At 45.1% G+C, this 25,144-nt stretch overlaps 1 pseudogene; it reads right to left on the reverse strand.

Annotated features, from left to right (window-relative positions):
* Positions 1 to 11,690, reverse strand: part of LOC132392176 (NXPE family member 3-like) — a 48,465-nt pseudogene extending 36,775 nt beyond the window's left edge.
* Between the last annotated feature and the right edge of the window lie 13,454 nt (positions 11,691 to 25,144).

Raw genomic sequence — 25,144 nt, forward strand, 5'->3', positions numbered from 1 at the left:
CAGATCCCGCCACCGCCGGCTCCCGGGAGCGAATTCGCCAACGCCGCCGCCAGTCGCCATTCCACGAGCTCCCCGACCCAGACCACGGCTGTGGCCCGTAAGAAACTCGTGCCTTGTTATTTCTGTGGCCAAAAGAAACATCCTCGACAACGCTGTCCAGCGCGAGAAGCGACCTGCTCCAGCTGCGGAAAGCGGGGCCACTTCGCCAAGGTCTGTAAGTCTCAACCTCGAGCGGAGTGCAGCGCTGCGGGTGAAACGTGGGGGCCGCCATCTTGCATGCCGGGATGTGGGCGGCCATCTTTGTCGACGTCAGCACGCCCCGCCCCCGATCCTCGGATGCTGACCGGGTACCCCGGATGTGAGCGGCCATCTTTGTCGGCGTCAGCATGCCCCGCCCCCGACCCTCCGATGCTGACCGGGTACCCCGACGGCGATTCAACTCTGGCCACTGTGACTCTCGACCAAAGCGCCCCACACCAGCTTGCAAGATCCATGATGGACATCCAGGTGGAGGGGCATTGGACTGGATGCCTGTTTGACACGGGCAGCACTGGGAGTTTTATTCACCCGGACACAGTGCAACGCTGCGGACTTGCAACGCGGCCGGTCAGTCGGAGGTTCCATTTGGCCTCTGGGTCGCAGTCCGCAGACATCCGGGCGGGTTGTGTAGCGACTTTGGTGGTGCAAGGCACAGTATATCGGGACTTTGAACTGCTGGTCATGCCTAATCTGTGTGCACCTGTGCTATTGGGGCTGGACTTCCAGAGCCATCTCGAAAGTGTGACTATGGTATACGACGGGCCCCTCCCACCACTCACTGTCAAGAATCCTCAGTTTTGTGGGACTTCTTCACATACCCCGCTACTGACCACACACACACACGGACACACACATCCCATCCAGAACCAGGCCAACAGCTGCGCTACCGACACTTGCAGCCTCTCCACTCTCAAGATCCCTCCCCCACCGCTGTTCGCCAACCTGACCCCCGACTGTAAACCTGTGGCAACCAAAAGCAGGAGGTACAGCGCGGGGGACCGGGCCTTCATTCGGTCGGAGGTGCAGCGGCTGCTCAGGGAGGGGATCATTGAGCCGAGCACAAGCCCTTGGAGGGCCCAGGTGGTTGTTGTTCGGACTGGGCAGAAAAATAGGATGGTAGTGGACTATAGTCAAACCATACCCCCTACCCCGCATCGCGGATATGGTCAACCAGATTGCTCAGTATAAGGTGTACTCGACAATAGATCTGAAATCCGCTTATCACCAGCTCCCCATCTGCCCAGAGGACCGCCCCTACACCGCCTTCGAGGCGGGCGGCCGGCTCTATCACTTCCTGCGCGTCCCTTTCGGTGTCACGAATGGTGTCTCTGTCTTCCAGAGGGAAATGGACCGGATGGTGGACCAGTACCAACTGCAGGCCACATTTCCCTATCTGGATAACATCACCATCTGTGGTCATGACAGGCCAGATCACGACGCCAACCTCCAACGGTTTCTCCAAGTGGCCGCAGCTCTGAACCTTACTTATAACAGGGACAAGTGTGTTTTTGGTACCACCCGCCTTACTATACTTGGGTATGTCGTGGAAAACGGGGTTATTGGGCCTGATCCCGAACGTATGCGCCCCCTGTTAGAGCTCCCTCTTCCCACCACTCTCAAGGCCCTCAGACGGTGCCTGGGGTTTTTTCCTATTACGCCCAATGGGTCCCCCATTACGCAGACAAGGCTCGCCCCCTGGTCAAGTCTACCTCGTTTCCCCTCTCTGCTGAGGCCTGCGCGGCCTTCAACTGCATTAAAGCGGACATTGCCAAAGCTACGATGCATGCAGTGGACGAGACCGCTCCCTTCCAAGTGGAGTGTGATGCCTCCGATTTCGCTCTGGCTGCTACCCTTAATCAGGAAGGCAGACCAGTAGCATTCTTTTCTCGCACCCTCCAAGGCTCTGAAATTCGGCACTCCGCGGTGGAGAAAGAAGCCCAGGCCATAGTGGAGGCTGTTAGGCACTGGAGGCACTATCTTGCTGGCAAAAGATTCACTGTGCTGACCGACCAGCGCTCGGCTGCGTTCCTGTTCAGCAACCAGCAGCGGGGCAAGATCAAAAATGATAAGATTTTGCGGTGGAGGATAGAACTCTCCACCTACACCTATGATATCCTGTACCGGCCTGGCAGACTCAATGAGCCCCTTGATGCCCTATCCCGGGGAACATGTGCTAGCACACAGCTCGACCAGCTGTACGCCCTTCATGCACAACTTTGCCATCCGGGGGTCACCCGATTTTACCATTTTGTGAAAGCTCGGAACCTGCCGTACTCCCTGGAGGACATCAGGACGATGACCAGGGACTGCCAAATTTGTGCCGAGTGCAAACCGCACTTCTACTGTCCTGACACGGCACAACTTGTCAAGGCCACCCGCCCTTTTGAACGCCTGAGTGTTGACTTTAAGGGCCCCCTTCCCTCCACTGACCGCAATGTCTATTTTCTCAGTGTTATTGACGAGTTCTCACGGTTCCCCTTTGCCATCCCCTGCCCCGACACCACTGCCACGTCCGTCATAAAAGCCCTGCGCCAGCTCTTCACTCTGTTCGGGTATCCCTGCTATATCCACAGTGATAGAGGGTCCTCCTTTATGAGTGAAGAGCTGCGCCAGTACTTGCTAGCTAGGGGCATTGCTACCAGTCGGACCACGAGTTATAATCCCCGGGGTAATGGCCAGGTAGAGCGGGAGAATGCCACAGTGTGGAAGGCCACACTTTTAGCCCTCAAGTCCAAAGGGTTGCCGGTCTCTCGATGGCAGGAGGTCCTCCCTGAGGCACTGCACTCTATCCGCTCTCTGTTATGTACGTCCACCAATGCCACCCCTCACGAACGCCTATTCTCTTTTCCCAGGAAGTCTGTCACTGGGACCACCCTACCAGTTTGGCTGACGTCCCCGGGGCCAGTGCTGCTCCGGAAACATGTGAGGAGCAATAAATACTCCCCGCTGGTGGAGAGGGTTCACCTTCTCCATGCGAACCCCCAGTATGCTTACGTGGTCTTACCTGATGGGCGGGAGGACACGGTCTCCATCCGCGACCTGGCACCCGCAGGTGCAGCAGACCACTACCCTGAAGGCTCTCCGGTAACTGTGAACCCTGCACCAGAGGTGACACCGTACTCACCAGGCCCTACACAGACTCCTCACGACACTTGTATACCGGGCGTTTCGTACGCATTTATACCAGGCGCCTCGCACATGCATGAGGGATCACCGGCGCCTAGTGGGCAAGAACACGCGCAACCCCCGTCCCCTGTGCAATCGCCAATGTTGCCGGCACCTATGCGGTCACAGCCGGTGCTACGTAGATCGCAGCGACAGATTCGACCGCCTGATCGGCTTGACTTGTAAGAACCTTCGCTACATGAGGACTTTTTCAAACGAAGGGGGGGTGAATGTGGTGAACTATGTGCCTGGCGGGACACGCCCCTGCTGACTGCTCCTGTGGCTCCTCCCACAGGCCCCTGTATAAAAGAGACCTGCGGCCTGAAGATCGGCCTCAGTCTCCAGGACCTTGTATGATAGACACTCACTCCTGGTTCCTTCTTCCAGTCAATAAAAGCCGATATCTCGCCTACGTCTCAGTGTGAGTTATTGATGGTGCATCACAAACAAGTGAAAATTTAACTGAACACGTGAAAAAGGAATAAGACAACTGTGATAAATTGCAAAATCAGTATGCCAGAGACTTTAAAAAGTTTAAATTCAGATCATAAATAAAGGAGTTTCTGCAGATGCTGGAAATCCACAGCAGCATATACAGGCTGAAGGGCGTCTGCTCTGAACATTGCGTGTTTATTCGTTTTCATAATCTGCTGAGTGCCTTCAGCATTTTCTATATGTTACAGTAACACCCTGGGAAAGGTTTCACCACTAATGCAATGGTCTGTCTGTAGAAGCAGTATTTGTGTTATGGTTAGAGAGAAGGGGTACTATGGTATGTGAGCCGAGTCCTTCCTTCAGCTGGAGATGAAAAGGGAAGACCCTGCAGAGAACTGGCGGCAAGATTTGATCCGTTGGAGGTGGTGCCGCAGTTCGTATGCAGCGTACTGTTATTTCTTAGCACAGGGTAGCAAATTATACAGCATCCATAAAAACCGGGGGGGGGGGGGGGTGCATTTCAGTCTCGCGGGTTTGGCGGAACCGGAGTGTGTATTCTCTGGACTTACGCAGCCAAGGAAACCAGCGGGGTATCGTCCTGCATTGATTTTGTTGGATGCTGTGTGGTTGCCCTGAGCATTGATCCAGTTTAAGCCTCTGTATTGTCCGGTAAAGTGATTAAGATAAAAGGTTATGGACGCTGCAGAGGTTGGGCGTGGTGCGAGTCCACGGGGTTAGCGGTAACAAATGCTTGTGCATTGAATGGGGTGGACATTCGTAGTCCCAATGAATTGTTAATTCAGGCTTTAAGTGCCGTTAAAGCTATAGGAATAGTTACGGTCATGGAGTGGAGGTTTGACAAAATAGCGGGCAAAGACTTTGGTTTAGTTCAGACAAGCGCTCATGAAATGGCGGTGGATCTGCCTGGTTTTATTGGGGTCCCGGTGGGGGCGGGGGGTGTAGAGTTAATGTGACTCGGACACCGCAGTATTAAACACACCAGACTTCCAGTTTACAAAACCCCCCGCCATCTGACGTCATACGCACTCTGACCTACGAATACTCACATAATACATTACATCCCCCTTCTCAAGTTTTTTTTACCAAAATACCAAAAGCAGTGTCGGAGCGGGAGTAAGGACAGACGACTGGAGATCGAGGTAGGCCAAGACCCCCGGACCTACCCGAGGAGGACGGTAAAACTGCGCAGGCGCGGGTGACGTCAGCGGCGAGCGCGGACTTTAAAAAGAAGCCCACTCTTCGGAGCGGCAGTGAGTTGCTGGACGTATGGGATACAGAGAGAGAGAGAAATGATGAGAATTAATCTAAGGGAATTGGGGGTACAGGAATTCACATTAAAAGGGTTGCTGGGCATGGGTGAGAAAACACAGGTCAGGGTATTTTTAGCTTTCTTAAGGGGTACAGGGGTTTTTATAGGATATGATGGATAAACAGAAATAGGGTACTTGGATGGGGAGGATAAAGTGTAGGTTAGGGTATGTGTATGTGTGCGATTGGGTGAAGGGATTTAGAATGTGAGTCCATCGCATACTCCGGAACAGAAGGAGGCGGAAATGCACCATTAAGCTGGGTGTCAACCGCCGTAAAACAAGACGGAGGGAGAGAGAGGAGCAGGCAGAGGAGTACGAGGGAGCAGAGTGCTTGGCTTTGGCTCAGTGTGCTTCTGTGCAAGAGGACTTCGGTGAGAGGAAATCAGTGAGCCTGAGTATGTGCTTGCTGAGGTAAAAAGGTAAAGTCAGTAGGTTCTTTTTTCATTTATTCTGACTAATCTGGGATCAGGTAATGGGGGAGACAGAGCAGTGATGTGCTCCGTATGCAGTATGTGGGAGGGCAGGGTCAACACAGTTGTCCCTGATGACCACACCTGCAAAAGGTGCATCCAGCTGCAGCTCCTATCAGACTGAGTTAGGGAATTGGAGCAGGAGCTGGATGAACTACAGATCATTCGGGAGGCAGAGATAGATAAGAGTTATTGGGAGGTAGTCACACCGAAAAGTCAGGAGGTAGGCAAATGGCTGACAGTCAAGAGAGGCAGGGGGAGCAGACAGAGAGAGCAGAGCACCCCTGTGGCCATTCCCATCAACAATAAATATACCGTTTTGGATACTGTTGGTGGGGATGACCTACCAGGAACAGGTTGCAGTGGTCCTGTCTCTGGCACTGGGGTTGGATCCTTGACTAGGAAGGGGAGGGGGGAAGAGAAGAGAGCGGTAGTGATAGGGGATTCTATAGTTGGGGGGTGGATAGGAGATTTTGTGGGGAAGATGGGGAGTCTCAGATGGTATGTTGCTTCCCTGGTGCCGGGGTCCGAGACATCTCAGATCGGGTGCAGGTTATTCTCGAGAGGGAGGGCAAGAATCCAGATGTTGTGGTCCATGTAGGGACCAACGACGTGGGTAGGATGAGTGAGGGGGTCCTGCGTAGGGAGTTCAGGGAGTTAGGTGCGAAGCTGAAGAGCACTACCTCCAGGGTAACAATCTCAGGATTGCTACCTGTGCCACGTGCGAGTGAGGCAAGGAACAGAAACTTTATACAGATTAATACGGGCTGAGAGGATGGTGCAGGAGGGAGGGCTTCAGGTTTTTAGATAATTTGGCTTTGTTCCAGGGAAGGTGGGATCTGTTCCGAAGGGATGGTTTACACCTGAACTGGAGTGGTACTAACATTCTTGCAGGGAAGTTTGCTAGTGCTTCTTGGGGGGCAGGGAGCGATTTAAGCTAAATTTGCAGGGGGCGGGGATCCAGAATGTGAGAGAAGATAGCGAGATGAAGAATAAAGGACAGGTGGGGACTACACGGTTTTGGAATATTAAGTGTGTAGTAGAGAAAGGTGAGGCGGAACAAGTGATAAGGAGGACACATGTACAGAGGGATTGTCTGATGGAACATGGAGTTAAATGTGCAGAAAGAATAAGTAAATTTAGGAAGGACAACAAAATTCTAGAGGCGTATAGCCCAATGGGAGTTCAGGGAGCTGGGTTAAGCACAATAGGCAGAGATTCAAACAGAGAGAGGAGAAATGGGCTAAAAATTCTATATCTGAATGCCGGAAGTGTCAGAGATAAGGCGGATGAGCTTGAAGCTCAGGTGCGAATGGGTAACTCTGATGTTGTTGTGATAACGGAGACATGGCTGCAGGGAGATCAGACCTGGGAAATGAATGTGCAAGGGTATACATGCTATTGTTGGGACAGAAATGTGGGTAGAGGGGGTGAGGTGGCGCTGTTGGTGAGGAATGAGATTCAGTGCTTTGCAAGGGGGGGACATAGGATCAGGAGAAGTGGAGTCTGTGTGGATAGAATTGAGGAACAGTAAGGGCAAAAGGACCCTAATGGGTGTTGTCTATAGGCCACCAAACAGTAGCATGGATATTGGGTGCAAGTTGAATAGGGAGTTAACATTGGCATGTGGCAAAGGTAATGTTGCAGTAGTTATGGGGGATTTCAATATGTAGGTGAACTGGGAGAATCAGGTTGGTACTGGACTCCAGGATAGGGAGTTTGTAGAGTGCCTACGGGATGCATTCTTGGAACCGCTTGTACGAGAGCTGACCAGGGACAAGGCTATTCTGGATTTAGTGTTATGTAATGAACAGGATTTGATAAGCGATCTTGAAGTAAAGGAGCCATTATGAGGTAGTGATCATAATATGGTAAGTTTTTGTCTGCAATTTGAGAAGGATAAGGGCAGCTCAGAGGTGTCAGTGTTGCAGTTGAACAAAGGAGACTATGAAGCCATGAGGGAGGAGCTGGCCAAAGTTAACTGGACGGATAGCCTAGCAGAAAAGACAGTGGAACAGCAATGGCAGGTATTCTTGGGAATAATGCACAAGCTGCAAAATCAGTTCATCACCCGGAGAAGGAAGGATTCAAAGGGGGGAAAGGGGCCACAGTGGTTGACAAAGGAAGTCAACGATTGCATAGCATTTAAAAAAAAGTAAGTATGACAGAGCTAAGGTGAGTGGGAGGACAGATGATTGGGAAATTTTTAAGGAACAACAGAACTTAACGAAAAAGGCAATACGGAGAGAAAAAATGAGGTACGAACGCAAGCTAGCCAGGAATATAAAGGAGGATAGCAAAAGCTTTTTAGGTATGTGAAGAGAAAGAAGATAGTTAAGAACAATGTTGGGCCCTTGAAGAATGAATTGGGTGAAATTGTTATGGGGAAACAGAGAAATGGCAGAAGAATTTAATAAGTACTTTAGATCTGTCTTCACTAAGGAAGACACAAGCAATCTCCCAGATGTATGGATGGGCCAAGGGCATAGGGCGGGGGTCGGCAACCTGCGGCTCCCGAGCCATTTGTGGCTCTTTCACCTCTGTGCTGCGGCTCCCTGTGGCTTTGGGAAATAATTGGTCAGTATTTAATTAAAATGTATTTTATGTTAGTTTGTTAGCTTTTGAAATGTAATTCTAAATTTGAAGATTATGGTGATCTTGTACAATCTAAGTGTGGCTGGCACATCCGAAACGGCTCACAATTAGCCAGCATTCCAGCTAAGGGAGATAGCCTACGGGGGTTTGTGAGTACGCGTCTTTTGCAGCATCTGCGTCCATGGGGGCTGGGTTGAGGGAGGCTTAAAAGCAAGGCTGTTTAGTTCGAATAAAGCTATCTTTGACTGCAGTTTACTGACACCGCTACGACGTGTTTTTATCGCTGGCTGTCCAGACGGAAGGTGCTGAAACGCTTTGTCGCGTGTCTGGAAGAAGTGAAAACTTTCCTGGGCAGCAAAGGGCTCACCTTTCCTGAGCTGGAACAGCCAGAGTGGCTGGAAAAGCTACACTTCATGGTAGACATGACAGCGCACCTGAACACGCTGAACACAGCTCTTCAGGGGAAAGGACGCACAGCCCTGCACATGTTGGAGGATGTTTTGGCATTCGAGCGCAAGTTGACGTTGCTTGCCAGAGATTTACAGAAAGGCACTTTGTCTCACTTCCCCAATTTGAGAGAGTTCAAACAAGGTCACGACATGATAATTTCGGAGTATTTACATTCTGCAATCATCGCAATGCAAACATCGTTTGGGAAACGCTTCTGTGAGTTCAGAGAGGAAAAAAACACATTATCCTTCCCGGTCACTCCCTTAAGCTTCGATCCTTCCCTACTGAATACGACTGCATTGGCAGGTGTGAGTCAACCTGATCTTGAGATGGAACTGGCCGACATAGCCGACAAAGACATATGGGTGTCCAAGTTTAGACGCTTGACAGCAGACCTTGAAGATGTTGCCCGTCAGAAGGCCGTTCTTGCTCAGAAACACAAATGGAGTGATATTGAAAACCTTCCAAAACCGGACAAACTTGTGTTCGAAACATGGAATGCTATGCCCGACATTTATGTAAACATTAAAAAGTATGCGCTTTGAGTCCTGTCGATCTTTGGATCCACATATGTAAGTGAGCAGGTGTTCTCCAACATGAACTTTATTAAAAACAAACATCGCGCACGCCTCACAGATGACAGCTTGCGATCCTGTGTAAAGATGAAGGTGACGTCATACAGCCCTGATGTGCAGACGCTGTGCGCTGAGGTCCAGGAGCAGAAATCCCATTAACCAAGTATGATAAATATTTTAATTGCCTATTATTTTATGTATATTCATATTTTTTCATTGTTCAGTGAAATAGTCCTTTTATTTTTCAGGCTGACAGCTGGCTGATGTTATTTTTGGTTTGCTGCTGGCGGAAAATTTAAGTTCGGCGTTTTTCATAAATACAAGAAGGACTCAAATAGACATTGAGTATTTTACTTAAAAGTAACTTTCAACCCAACATCTTTTTTTCGGAGTTCAAAATGTTTTTGTTGCATGCAGAAATGTAATTTCGTTTTCTCTGCAGGAGTTCATCAATTTCATAAATGCAACACATTATAGTTTGTTTATACATAGCATAAAGGCAAAAAAAAACGTTGTATGCAGTGTTATTTCATTTTAAATGTCAAACGGGTTTTGCGGCTCCCAGTGTTTTCTTTTCTGTGGGAAACGGGTCCAAGTGGCTCTTTCAGTGGTAAAGGTTGCTGACCCCTGGCATAGGGTAACAGAGGAAATGAAACAGATTGACATTAGGAAGGAAACGGTGATGAGTAGACTGATGGGACTGAAGGCTGACAAATCCCCAGGTCCAGATGGTCTGCATCCTAGGGTACTAAAGGAGGTGGCCCTGGAATTTGCGGATGCATTGGTAATCATTTTCCAATGTTCCTTAGATTCAGGATAAGTTCCTGAGGATTGGAGAATGGCTAATGTTATCCCACTTTTTAAGAAAGAAAGGAGGGAGGGAGAAAACGGAGAACTATCGACCTGTCAGCCTAACATCAGTAGTGGGGAAGATGCTAGAGTCCATTATTAAAGATGAAATAGTGGCATATCTAGATAGCAGTGATAGGATTGGGCCGAGCCAACATGGATTTACCAAGGGTAAATCATGCTTGACTAATCTATTGGAGTTTTTCGAGGATGTAGCCAGGAAGTTAGATGGGGGAGATCCAGTGGATGTAGTGTACCTCGATTTTCAGAAGGCATTTGATAAGGTCCCACATAGAAGATTGGTGGGTAAAATCAAAGCTCAGGGCATCGGGGGGGGGGGGGAGGCATTGACATAGATAGAAAACTGGTTGGCAGATAGAAAGCAAAGGGTAGCGGTGAATGGGTGTTTCTCGGAATGGCAGGTGGTGACTAGTGGGGTGCCACAGGGCTTGGTATTGGGACCACAGCTGTTTATGATTTACGTCAACAATTTAGATGAAGGCATTGAGAATAACATCAGCAAGTTTGCTGATGATACTAATCTGGGTGGCAGTGTGACATGTGATGAGGATGTTAGGAGAATTCAGGGTGACTTGGATAGGCTGGGTGAGTGTGCAGATACTTGGCAGATGATGTTTAATGTGAATGAGTGCGAGGTTATCCACTTTGGGAGTAAGAACAGGAAGGCAGATTATTATCTGAACGGTGTAAAGTTAGGAAAGGGAGAAATACAAAGAGATCTAGGAGTCCTTGTTCATCAGTCACTGAATGTGAATGAGCAAGTGCAGCAGGCAGTGAAGAAGGCTAATGGAGTGTTAGCCTTTATTACAAAGGGAATTGTGTACAAGAGCATGGAAATCCTCTTGCATTTGTACAGGGCCCTGGTGAGACCACACCAAGAGTATTGTTTACAGTTTTGTTCTCCAGGGTTAAGGAAGGATGGATGGCTGTAGATTCACAAGGTTAATTCCTGGGATGTCAGGACTGTCTTATGTAGAGACTGGGCTTGTACATGCTGGAATTAAGGAGATTGAGAGGGGATCTGATTGCAACATATAAGATTATTAAGGGATTGAACAAGATAGCGGCAGGAAATATGTTCCAGATGCTGGGAGAGTCCAGTACCAGAGGGCATGGTTTGAGAATAATGGGTAGGTCATTTAGGACAGGGTTAAGGAAAATCTTCTTCTCCCACGGAGTTGTGGGGGTCTGGAATGCACTGCCTCGGAAGGCAGTGGAGGCCAATTCTCTAGATGCTTTCAAGAAGGAGCTAGATAGGTATCATGGATAGGGGAATCAAGGGATATGGGGACAAGGCAGGAACCAGGTATTGATAGTAGACGATCAGCCATGATCTCAAAATGGCGGTGCAGGCTCGAAGGGCCGAATGATCTACTTCTGCGCCTATTGCCTATAATGCCTGTAGGTATGACTTTCTAACATTACAACAGCCATGAGATAAACTAATAAAAATCTTAACTTCTTGTACTGTATTCTACATTGTATCTTACAATACTAACAGCAGTATATTTTCTTTTACTAACATAGACTAATAAACCTTTTATTTCACACCTTGGAACTTATAACATGTGTGATTTTGTCTCAAACTGTGCGAGACTGTAGGTAGATCTAGTCTCTGTATCTAGCTGGAAGTTTGACTTGTCTCCCAGACCTTGTGCGATAGAACTGTGACTGTGCTTGTCCTTCAGAGTCAGTCTCTCGAGTAACCTCTGCGTCTGCATTTCCACCTCGGTCTGTCTGCGCCGAACTTTCACCGCCATTGTGTCGTGGGGTTTCGTCATGCCCCTCACTCTTGGTGTCGTTTGTTTCCATGTCTTTATCCATGGAATTGTCCTGTGTATCTGTACGTGGAAACTCCCTCTCACCTGTCTTCAGCAGATGCTTCCTATTCCTCCTGTAGACTCTCACATCTGGTGTGCGAACTATGAAGCATCTTGGTTGCTGATGCCTGTTCACAACCACAGCTGGCTGCCAAGGGTCTCCTCTCTGTATTCTGACATCTTCACCGATACGCAGATATGACAACTGTCTTGTATGTCTGTCATAGTAGCTCTTTTGCTTTATTTGCTTATACTTTAGCTTGTCATGTACTTGAGCATTACTTTCAGGAGTCAGTAGAGTTGTGGATGTTGGCAGCTTGGACTTCAGACGACGTCCCATCAACAACTGTGCAGGACAGAACTCCACACCTTCAATCGGTGTGTTGTGGTATTCAAGCAGAGCAATGTACGGGTCACTGTTGCTGCTTTGTGCCTTCTTGAGCATGTTCTTCGCAGTTTGTACAGTTCTCTCATCTTGTCCATTAGACTGAACGTGCCCAGGACTGGAAGTAACATGTTGAAATTCCCAGCTTTCTGAAAACTCTCTATACTCACCACTGGCATATTGTGGACCATTGTCACTGACGACAATATCCTGAATACCATGTCTTGTAAATGTCGACTTCATTGCGGTAATAACACCTTGACTGGATGTGTCACTGAGCTTGGTGATTTCCAGATATTTTGAATAGTAGTCCACACAAAGCAGATAATCTGCACCATTATAGCAAAAGAGATCTGTGCCAAGCTTCTCCCATGGTCTTCCTGGTAGTGGATGGGGAAGCAAAGGCTCTCTTGGATTGCTGTTTTTATTTTCATTACAGACAGTGCACTGAGACACAATGTTTTCAATCTGAGTTGACATAACTGGCCAATAGAGAGTGTCCCTTGCTCTTACTTTACATTTCACTATCCCCAGGTGTAACTCATGAATTCTGTTGAGCATTTCCTGTCTCATTTGATTTGGTAGTATGAGTTTTGCCGCTTTGAACATTAGTCCTGATGCATAGCTAATTTCCTCTTTAAATGTCCAGTATTTCTGTATTTCTTTTGGAACATCTTTTCTTTCTGTTGGCCATCCATTCATTGTAATGTTTCTGAGCATTTGCATTTCAGGATCTTTTGCAGTCGCTTTCCTGAACATGTTCAACTTCTCCTCAGAAATAGATAGCTGAGGTGTAACCCAGTTGACCTCCAGCTCTCTTCCTAGCGACTCTTCCTTTTGCTCTTTGAGGTAAGCATGGTTCAAAGCATCAGCGATGTCTTATAGGTGACTGTGAGAGTGTACCTCTGTAGACTGAGAAGCATCCTTTGCAGCCTCATAGGAGCTTGATGAAGTGGCTTTTTGAAGATGCTCTCAAGTGGTTTGTGATCACTCTCAACCTGGATTTCTTTGCCATATACATATTGGTGGAATTTCTCACACCCATAAACGATGGCAAGTAATTCCTTCTCGATTTGAGCATATCGGCGTTGACAGTCTGTAAGTGCTCATGATCCATACGCCACAGGCCTCCCATCCTGCAGTATAACAGCTCCTATTCCTCCTGAACTGGCATCCACAGACATCGTCACCGGTTTATTGATATCATAGAACTTGAGTGCTGGTGCATTGGTAACCAACTGCTTCAATGTGTCAAAACTTTTCTTTTGTTCATCTTCCCAATGCCATTCAGTGTTGCTCTCTAGTAGCTTTCAAAGTGGAGCGCTGACTCTGATAAGTTGGGAATGAACTTGGCAAGATACTGTATCATGCCCATGAACCTCAAAAGTCCTTGCTTGTCTTCAGGTGGTGGTAGCTGTACCACAGCCCTGACCTTTTCATTATCTTGTTTTCGCCCATCAGCGCTGAGTATGTGACCTATGTATTTGATCTCTGTAGTTCTGATCCTACATTTACTTTTGTTCAGTTTTAGGTTGTACTCGCGTGCTCTCTCCAGAAGCTTTTTCAATCTCTGATCATGCTCCTCAGTGGTGTCACCCCATATCAGCAAATCATCAATGATACTGACCACTCCACCCAGGCCTTCAATCATTTGTGCCACTGACCTCTGGAATACCTCTGATGCAGAAGAAATCCCAAAGGGTAGACGCAGGAAATGATATCTCCCTATGGGCGCGTTGAAAGTGCATAATTTCGAACTTTCTTCATTCAGCTTGATCTGCCAGAAACCTTGATTTGCATCCAATACTGAAAAGTATTTTGCATTAGCCATGCGGGAGACAACCTCTTCAACCGTGAGCAGCGGAAAGTGCTCTCTTTTGATGGCTCGGTTGAGATCTTGTGGATCCATGCAAATCCTAATCTTTTTCTCTGTGACCACTGTCACCATACTATTCACCCAGTCGGTCGGTTCAATTTGTCTTGTTATGACTCCCATCTGTTCCATTCTGTGTAGCTCCTCCACACTCGATCCCTGAGAGCTACTGGAACCTTCCTCGGAGCATGCACGACTGGTGCAACAGTTGGATCAATCTGGATATGGTGTTTCCCTGGTAAACATCCTCGTCCAGAAAACAAGTCAACAAAGTCTTTGAGAAAGTCATTTTCTTTCTCAACACCATAGATTCGCTTCACTAGGCCTAGCTCTATGCATGTTCCTCTGCCTAGTATTGCCGAAACATGCTGTTGCACAATCTCACACTCTATCTTGTGTTTCTGTCCTTTATACACAAAGGTGAGTGTTTTCTTTCCCAATGATGCTGTCTTGTGGCCAAAATATCCAACAAACTTGCAGGTGGATTTTCCAAGTTTTCCTCTGATGTCGAGTTGAATGTTTCTGCCGACATTACATTGCACTTTGCCCCAGTGTCAAGCTTAGATGTCACATTCCTCCTGTTTATTATCAGATCTTGAGTCCATTCATCTTCAACATCCATCTCTGCATTATCAGTATTCTTGATGCATACCTCCTGTTCCACTTCAACTGTTTCAATAAACATGTCACTGTGGCACTCACTCTGTTCCACAGCATGCATTTTCCTTGCTTGCTCCTGCGATTTGCACACCTTTGTAAAGTGATTTTTTTTCTGCATAATTTGCATGTCTTCCCAAAGGCTGGACATTTTCTATATCCATGTTTATAACCACATCTGTTGCAGTTAACTTCCTTTTGATTATCCTGTGGAGCTGGCTTTGTCCTACTCTTGTCAGTTTTCACAGCTTTTATTTTGTATACTTCAGTCTCTTCATTAAGCATTTTAACCTGACTCGACGTGATCCCGCTAGCACGGCACATATCAATCGCTTTTTCCAATGTAAGCTCCGCCTCTCTCAACAGCCTGCCTCTCACATGATCATCTCGTATGCTGCATACAACCCTGTCACGTATTAAAGAATCATGCAGTTGTCCGAACTCATAGTTTTTTGCCTTGTTCTTCAAATCTGTTACATAGGCGTCTATAGTCTCTGTTGGTCCTTGACCCCTCGTTTTTAAAAAAAAGTGTCGAATGTACCGTAGGTTTGTTTCCTCGGCTCGCAGTAATCATGAAACTTTTTCTTCAACACTTCAATTTTATCTCGCTCACCCTCTTGGAAGACAAACGTGTTGCAAACCTTTATTGCCTCTGCTCCTGCTACATGCAGAAATGTAGCACATTGCACTTTCTCCGTCTTGTCATCTATGCCACTAGCGGTGCAAAACAGCTCAAACTGCTGGAGCCATACCTTCCAATTCTCAGCAATATTACCTTGTAGGCTTACACTCGATGGTGGCTGTAACTGTGACATCTTTTTACATGTCTTCTCTTCCTTTCCTTTCCGCTTTCTTCTGACACCATGTAGCGTTAATGTGACTCGGACAGCACAGTATTAAACACACACGTTTATTCACCAGACTTCCATTTTACAAACCCCCCCGCGTTCTGATGTCATACGCACTCTGACCTACGAATACTCACATAATACATGGGGCAGAGGGCTGTCTATACTTGAGGAGGGGAGTGTAGGTGAGCATGGCGAATCGGAAACCAAGTTTCCCATAACTGGGGCAGAGAAGTTGCTTTCCTTTCTGCAGAACGAGGGAAGATCTGGCCTGATGTGGAAGGTGTAATGAGTCCTCCAACGAGGGCTGAGTATTCTGTGTTGGAATGGCAAAGTGCCCAAGTTCGAAGTCCCAGTTTTCGTCGGCTCAACATGTTCTCGAGAATGAAGCCCAACCCTGAAGGGGACGAAGAGTTATGAGACTTGGGTGGAGCAGACTTCTCAGGTGCTGGATGAGTGGCAGTGCTTTGATGATGTAAGAAGACAGCGGTTGGTAGAGTTTGCGGAGGCTGGCTGCTGACGAATGAGATCCTTAAAGGTACAGAACCCGTTTGCTACCTCTGCAGGCTATATGTGTCGTGGTTTCTCGTGCCCCACAAATGATTAGGAGATGCAGAAGATTCCTCAAGAAGGGTTAAACTTTAATTTGCAAATCAAAGCTGAGACAGTCATTGAGCTAGTCGCTGATTGCCCACCGATCCTTGGACATAGCATGTTTTATAGCAATCTCCTGGTTTAGTTGCATTAGCATACGCAATCGGTCTATAGTTGCGTACCACACGTACATCCGCCACTATTGTTTCTACCCATTGACTTAATCATGTTCTAATCTACATCTCTTAGCTACATCTCTTATTAACACAACATTGTCTTCTACATTCTTAGGATTTCATTCTCCTACTAAGTTGGATACATACATGCATAGCAAATAGCAAACTCAGATTTTCTAATCTACATCTCTTAGCTTCCTCTTATTAACACAACATTGTCTTCTACATTCTTAGGATTTCAGTCTCTAGCAAATAGCAAGTTGCAACTTTTATACTCCAATACATGCAGGCATGAGAAAACGTTATCGGCGTGAGGGGAAGCCCAATGGAGCTTATGACAGGGTTTTAGAACATTTTTCAGGAGAAGGGGGAGAAACTTTCCTCCTACAATTTTCAGCTAGAGAGGCAGCTGAGTTGCTTGCTTGGGTGTGAGGTGGGCATTCAAACAGCTGAGGTGACTCAGTTAAGAATGGACCAAGTGGCGAAAGGCACACAGTCACAGGATAGGATTGCTTGGGGTCTCCCACTGTCCCGTAAGACACACTCCACTCCCTCGTTTCTTGATCTGATCGGAGAAGTAGGAGAGGTGGAGAATGCGACGGTGGCGCAGGAGTTCTCAGTCCACAGGGTACAGTCTTCAGTAGTGGTCCCCTTGGCTGAAGTGGGCACTGAAAGCACAACCCGGGGAGTGGTAAAATGCTCATGGCAGAGCTTTGGACTGGGATGTCCCGGTTGTTGTTGGCAGTGCAGCCATCCCGCACGACAAAGTCGACAGGGAGTCGGACTCTTAATGGGACGGACAAAGCAGAGGCTGCAAGTGAACGGGGTCCCGCGAGAAGGGGAGCGACCGGTATTGTCTGTTATAACTGTAGGGAAGAGGGACATTTCAGGCTGGAGTGTGTAGGATGGGAAAACCCTCTGAGAGTGGACTCCCGGGTACCTAAGTGGAGAGATCCAATGAGGGAATGACCTGGCGTCTCAGGGAAGACGTTCCCAGCAATATATCAAGGAACACTCTAAAGCAAAAAAAAAACTATTCCTGAAGGCGTAGTGGGGCCAAGCTTCAGTGTATTGCCACGATTTAGGGTATTTATGCTAGAGCCATATTTGACACCGGCTCTCAGGTTACTCTGTTGCACCGTTCGTTTTACACGTGGTATTTGATGCGTTTACCACTGATGCCACTCAGTGTGCTAGAGATCTGGGGTCTTAGTACGGGTGACTATCCGTACGATGGTTACTTGTCATTGACGCTAGAGTAATGGGAAACCCCAAATTTCCCAGAATGCCTCATGCTGAGGCCCTCTTGGTGGATGCTCTGGAAGACCAAGAAGAGGAGTCAGGTTTACCTGCTGGGGTACTGGTGAGGCCCAAACTGCAGAAGCCCTCTGTTGAACAGGATGACAGTGATTTTCAAGTGCACTTCGGAGAGGGAGGCCAACCTCAGACAGGGGATTCCAATGGTGCACTTCTTTCCAGTGACAGTAATGTCTAGTGCCCCTGTGAGACAGGCTGGGGAGAAACTCTGTCCTAAAAAGGGAAAGTTGACTGCCAAGCAATTCCACTTTGGAGACTCCCCGGTACCTGGAGGCTGGAAGAGAAGACATTGAAGCTGGAAGATGTCTTTTCTACTGACGAGTTTGATGTGGGTTGTTCCAAGGGTATATGCCACGCCATCCAGGTGACAGAGGAAGGTCATGGCATCTAGCGCCTGCAGAGGTGGAGGATGTTCGGCGGCATCATGGGGAAGGCAGAAGAATGGCAAGAGCAGAATCGAGCAGCAGATCATTTGGGAGCTTCTACCGGTGCCATTCCACAAGCTTATTGAAGCCTGACTGCTCCGAAGACAAAGCAGTTACCAGAATTGTGGCAGCCGCACAATGAGATGATCCTTGTGTTGGTACTGTTTGGTTAGCGGTTGCAAAAGGGGACATGGCTCAAGCAGACAAGATGGAACACTTTGCTCTGCCTCTACTGTTGCAAGAGTGGCCCAGATTGGAGTTGAGGAGCCAGATCCTATACCGGGTCACGTTGTCTCCAGACCGGCCTCGGCATTCCCAGATGCTTCTGCTTGAGAAGTATCGGAGGATTGTGTTTAAGTCACTTCATGATGATTCCGGGCATTTGGGAGTTGACAAGACCTATGGATTGCTCAGATTGGTTCTACGGGCCCCAAATGAAGCCAGAGATCGAAGAGTACTATACGTAGTGCATTCGATGTACACGGAGGAAGATGCTGCCTGCAAGGACCGCTTAGTTGTTCCACTTGCAGAGTGCGGGGTCACTTGACCTGGTGAGTATGGATTTCCTGTCAATAGAAACAGATGCCTGCAAAGTGGCAAATGTCTTGGTTATTATGAATCACACCACCAGATAAGCGCAAAGCAAAGATCAGAGGGTGTACTCCATGGCCAAAGTGTAATGGGAGGAGTATTTCCTTTATTATGGCCCTCCCAGCTGAATATATAGTGAAAAGGGATGGGATTTCGAGTAGGCTCATACATGAGTTACTGAGCATGCTGGCTGGAGTCGAGAAGTCAAAGACTATGCCTTATCAACCACAGGGTGATCCCTAGCTTGAAAGGTTCAATCAGACCTCGCTATACATGCTCAGAACCTTGGAGATTAGTAAAAAGAACAAGTGGAGTCAACATATTGAACATCTGGTCCCCTGCTACAACGTTACATAGAATGAAGCTACTGGGTACTCGCAGTATTATCTGATGTTTGGGCACGAAGTGGGGTTGCCCATTAACCTCTGGTTTGGGACTGGTGGGGAAGATCTACAACAGAAGGCTTATTTGAAGTATGTATCTGACATGAGAAGGGAGGTGAAAAAGGCTTATGAACTAGCTAAGTCTCGGCTACCAAATAGAATGAAGGAATAAGAGGAGGTGTTGTTGTTGTGTGAATGAAATTGCCGGAGAAAATTACTGCTGGATACAAAGCTTCTTTATTCAACAAAGCAAGGTGCAGTATGACATAAGGTGCATAACCAAACCTATTATCAAAAAGTTCAAAATACCAATAACTAATATCTCCAAATAATGCTGAAGAGCAGAAAAATGAGCTAATCAGTTGAGGTACAGCTTGGTCCTCACCTACAGGAAATTCAGTTCTAGTTAGGAGATGTCTTGCAACCTCTTCCTAAAGTAGATGTCTTGTTAACTTTAAGCTCTATTCTTAAGTTTATGGAGGGTAAAGTCATCTGGAGTCTTATGCGGTTGACCATATCTGAAATAACCATTCATCCCACATGATTAAAAGATGAAAATGACTGTAGTCTGAGTCTGCTGAAAATAAATCCTTTTAACTTTACTGGGAAGATGCCACCATTATCCTCTGAGCAGTACAACTAGAGAAGAAATTTTACCTATTGTCAACAAGGGTTTCTTAATACAGTCCATTGAACAGTCTTGTCTGGCCTGTTAAGCAAGTGAATTGCACCAGCATGAACATGAATGTGCATTACTTAATCCATTATCTATTCTCCAATAGTCACAAAGCAAATTTGGGCAAGGCACAATTGGAGCAAAAATAAGTTTTTACTTGCTACAGAAAATTTCCCAATGTAAACAGGAAATTGCTGAGGATTACAGGGTTTCTAATTAATGTCTCAGCATGCTAACTACTCTAGTGGCTGATCCATCAACCATTTTCAATGCACTGAAGCTGTCACACAAGAAAGTACATTATAGTTGTTGATATGACCAATTGATTCTGGTCTGTACTACTGGTGGGTAAATGTCGACTGTGGTTGTCTTTTACAGCTAATGGGTAATAACACCTGTGGTTGAGGCTACCACAAGGGCTTGACAACTGTCCCACTGTCTACCACATAGCTCTGAGATGACATCTGATGGACTTACCAGCTGTTAATTCAACTATCATACTGAATGTGAATGATGTCTTGATTGCATCTAAAGTTGTAGAACAGGACAAACATGATGTGCTATTAAATCACATCATTCCAAAAACTCTGATTATTTCTGGGTTTGTGTAATTACAATAGAGCATGTGTCAATTCATGTACTGAACAATCTGGGCGGTTTTGAATGTAGTAGTTAAGTGTTGGCATCCTTCTGTCTTGAGAGACCATGGGTCTGCGCCTGGAGTTTCCAGGGTGCAGCTCTGGGCAGGGTTGTATGGGAGACCAGTGGTTGCCCAAACTGTAGGCCTTCCCCTCTCCACGCCACCGATGTTGTCCAAGGGAAGGGCACTAGGACCCATGCTTGGCACCAGTGACGTCGCAGAGCAATGTGTTGTTAAGTGCCTTACTCAAGGACACAAACATGCTGCCTCAGCTGAGGCTCGAACCAGTGACTTTCAGGATACTAGTCTGATACCTTGACCACTAGGCCACGCGCCAACACATTGTACTTAAATACCTGACAAGTTTGATCATGTTGATAAAGAAGCAACCAAGGTACATCAATCTGATGGAGAGGATTTATTTGACTGGATTGAATTGAACCTAGGAAGCCGGGGATACTTGATATAATGAGTAATAATATTTATCCTGAGGCAACACGAGTGAATCTGCAGATGCTGGAAATAAATGAAAACACAGAATGCTGGCAGAACTCAGCAGGCCAGACAGCATCTACGTGTTTTTATTTATCCTGATATGCCTTATCATATATTATATTGCAATTATTTGTATCAGGCTATGGAAACATGTATTGAACTTTGTATTTTTTGTAACCATTTGATGTGAGGAATGGAGTTGCACAAACCCCAAAATGCTAAACAGTATATGTATTATTTGTGTCTACAAGAAACGTACTTACTAAAGAAACTTGTGATGGCAAGCATGACTGAACATTGTGCAAGAATAAGGAAGCAGCAGAAATCAATTAACCATGGATGGCAGACTACAATCTGTCAGAAAGTCTAAGCATGCTAGAAATAATAACTTTGTCTCTATGTATAAAAATGCTTCATAAACAGTGTGTTGGAAGTCCCCTATCATCCCTGGTGGGTATGGAGGTGAACTTTCCCCTTGCAATTATTTAAGGCACTTGATAACAATCCACTCAGTGGTGGTCTCGTGTTTGCGAGATTTTGGGGAGAAATACTTGACATGGCCGTCATTAATAGCCCAAACTCCTGTAGTGTACCTACTTATAAGGACAATTCAGCTGAGAATGAGAAAATCCTTTGAATACGCTTTGATGTTTTTATACCTTGGGATGAATTTTTGGTTACTTTATACCTAATGCAGACACTGCAAGCTTCTCTGCCTTTGAGTTTTCAGATATAATGACTCTAGATGTATGATTTAGAATTGAAAGGGCACATGTTGGATTACTGCATAGAATTGTCATTTTTCTCGTAATTTAACTTCCCCCTGCTTGCTTGCATTTTTATATAATCACCTAAGTAAATTTAATTGTTCAGAGAATTTTCCACTCTTTACAGTATGCTTCTGTCTTTTTCTAGAAACTTCTTCATTGTCAGTAGCAGGTATCACACTACATAAATCTGACTATTTTATGGGTTAATTGTTATCACTGAAATTTTTATCTCTGGTTTGAGTATGAGATGACCATAACTCCATAACTACTTTTTCCCTGATACATCTTTGTTCTTTCAGCTCTCTTGTTTGCTTTCTTTCTTGTAACATTTAATAATGTGGTCATAATCAACAACTTTCATGCCTCAAACTTGATTTCCAATGAACCTTTGTATCACAAAAGTATCAGTATCCTCATATCCATACTGGATCTTTTTGGCCATTTGACTCAGTTACTCAGGAACTTTCATCTTTAGGGTCTGCAAGCAAAATGTAACGGCTACAGAGAAAATGCCGTGCAGGTAAACCATAAGGTGCAAGATCATAACAAGGTAGATTGTGAATTAAAGAGGTCAACCTATTGTACTAATGGAATTACTATTGGTACTAATGGAAGAACTATTTAATAGACTTTAAAACAGTGGGATAGAAACTGTCGTTGAACCTGATAGTACATGTTTTCAGGCTTTTGTATCTCCTACTGATGGGAGAGGGGGAAGCGAGAATCTCTAGGTGGGTGGGGTTTTTGATTATACTGGCTGCTTTACTGAGGCAGTGAGAAGTATAGATACAGTTAACAGAAATAAGGCTGGTTTGCTTGATATGCTCAGCTGTGGCCACAACTCTCTGCAGTTTCTTGGGGGTTACGTTCAGAGCATTGACATTCCAAGCTTACCCCTGTAGTGTAAAAACAGGTCTACCATATGCTAACATGAGAAAAATGATTCTGCTTTTAATTTACACAGTACCTGTGTGCTGAACAGCAACTTCGATATCATTGTGATCCTTGAGTTTGATGGTCTTTAGCAAGAATTGAAATATCAGGTTCAAGTTGTGACAGCAAATGCCTTAAGTCCCCGTGCATAATAATGCCCTAGCCATTTCTGTTTTTGTGAGTATGTGGTTCACTGCACTGAAGCCTCTTTTGACAAGGTAGGAGATGGAAATGCAATGAAGAGCAGTTTGGCTCTTCATCAAAGATCAAGAAACTTTATATGGCAGAGTAGCCACATACCACAAGTCTGACATTTTTGAAAAGCATTTTTGCTTACGATTCTGAATTTTGACACTTCTTGCAAGCTCTCTTCTTATTCTTCCGCCTTGCAAAGAAATGGGTTAATTACCTGGTCTGGAATTTCCAGAACATTCAAATCCTTGAATCGATTCTGAAAATCCTTCTTTGGTGATGGCAGGTGTAAGCAGTACTCTTGCAAATCACCGCCTGTGAGAGAGAGTGTCAAACTTTCCATGCAGGGTAACAGTGAGAACATTCTTCTCCCGATGTTTAGTTTATATATTTCTAATTTTCCAATAAAACTGGACATTGCACCTTTTGTCTGAAATTGAAATTCTCACTCTGCAAGTTCATATTTAGAATGTTCATTTTGTCATTCAGATCAGTTAGGCATGACACATTTTTCTTGTAATTTATTGTTTATTGAAGTATATCAGAGAAGCATTTCCCTAAGATGTATTTCAGACATTGTACATATATATCATATAATCATATATATCACAAATCTCCACAAAGTATTTATCTGGGGTACCACTTAGAGAAAAGAGTGGAAAGCAAAAACAAGCAAAAGGAAAGAACTATACAAGTAGGGAGTGATCTTTTTTTTTTTACAACAGATTCATTGATTTGTGAGAATAAAATCAGGCCTATGAGGCATTATGTAGTTAAACCATTTTTCCCAATATGAATCAAATTGTTCCAGTTTATGATTAACAGATGCTGTTATCTTCTCCATTTTGTAAATGTCCATTGTAATTTCCATCCATGTATTTAAATTTGGGCTCTCCTGTGATAACCATTTCCTAGTAAGAGTCTTTTTACCAGCCACTAACAGGATATTCATTATTTATCTCATTTCAACCATTCTTGAGGTATATATCCAAAATATATGGTCTTACTCTCTAAGGGTATTTCACATTCAAAGATGTCTTGTAGGACATTGTGTATCCCCCTCCAATAATTTCTGATAACAGGGCAGTCCCAAGAAATATGATAATGATTTGCATTTTGATGTCCACAATTTCTCCAGCAAACAGGGAGGTTACTATCATAATGGGATTTCTGAGAGGGTGTAATAAAATATCTTATTAAGTTTTTCCATCCAAACTCCCTCCATTTCTGTGAACTGGTACACTTCCATTGATATCTCCATATTGTTGTCCATTCTTCCTCAGATATAATTATCCCTCCTTCCTTCTCCCATTTTGTTTTAATGTATGAAGTCAAATGTGTTTTAAGATTTGACAACCCTTTATACATGAAATGAAATGATTCTAATACCATTACCTGGATTATATGCTTTTCTAAAGAGCTCTATCAAGCATGTATTTGCCTTGGTTACATTTTTAAGCATCTTATTAACATGTTGTTGCATCTGTAAATACCGATTTAAAAAAAAATCTTGTTTTTCTAATGTGTTTCTCTTTAAGCATTTCAAAACTGAACAGTGTTCCTTCTTTCATTATGTTGCAAACAACTGTTATTCCTTTAGCTGTCCAGTCCTTAAATCTAGCATCCAATTTATTTGGTGTAAATTCCAAGTCATATGCACACCATGTAATTATCAGCCTTTATATAAAAAAAATTAAGGAAGATCTGGCAAGATGGAACCTGAATTATTTTTATAATTTTTTTAATTGAATTTTCAGATAGGTTACAGAATGAGAAAAAAATGATCAACCCTTCCCCCTGCCCCTTAACCCCTCCCCCCCTAACATATCCCTATAGGAAAAGAAAGAGAAGAAGAAAGAAAGAATGAAAGAAAAAGAAAGAAAGAATGCCTGGATATCGGAAGATCCCCACATGCTCCATGGAGTTCTTAATAGCTTTAATATGTATATTTATTTCTTTCCCCAGATAACCAATAATTTTATATTCGCAGCACCTATATACTTAATCCTATCTTTTGTAAATAAGGGCACCAAATTTTCAGAAATATTTCATGTTTATCTCTTAAATTATAAGTGATTTTTTCAAGTGGAATGCAGCTAAACATTGCATTCGTCCAATGACCTATACTTAAGTATGAATCCAATTTCCAAGTAACTGCAATAACCTTTTTGGCTACTGCCAATGCAATTTTTATGAATTCTTTCTGATATTTATTCAATTTGGATTTCGATTTTATCCCTTCAATATCGCCTAGTAAAAATAATGTTGGATTATGTGGAAGTTGTATTCCAATAATTTGTTCCAGTAAAACTCTTAAATTTGTCCAAAATGGTTGAATTTTAAAACAGCACCAACTAGAGTGTAAAAAAAGTACCAATTTCTTGATTACATCGAAAACATTGATCAGATAAATTTGAGTTTAATCTATTTATTTTTTGT

Source organism: Hypanus sabinus, chromosome 4, assembly GCF_030144855.1.
Source record: "Hypanus sabinus isolate sHypSab1 chromosome 4, sHypSab1.hap1, whole genome shotgun sequence".
In the NCBI taxonomy this organism is placed as follows: domain Eukaryota; kingdom Metazoa; phylum Chordata; class Chondrichthyes; order Myliobatiformes; family Dasyatidae; genus Hypanus; species Hypanus sabinus.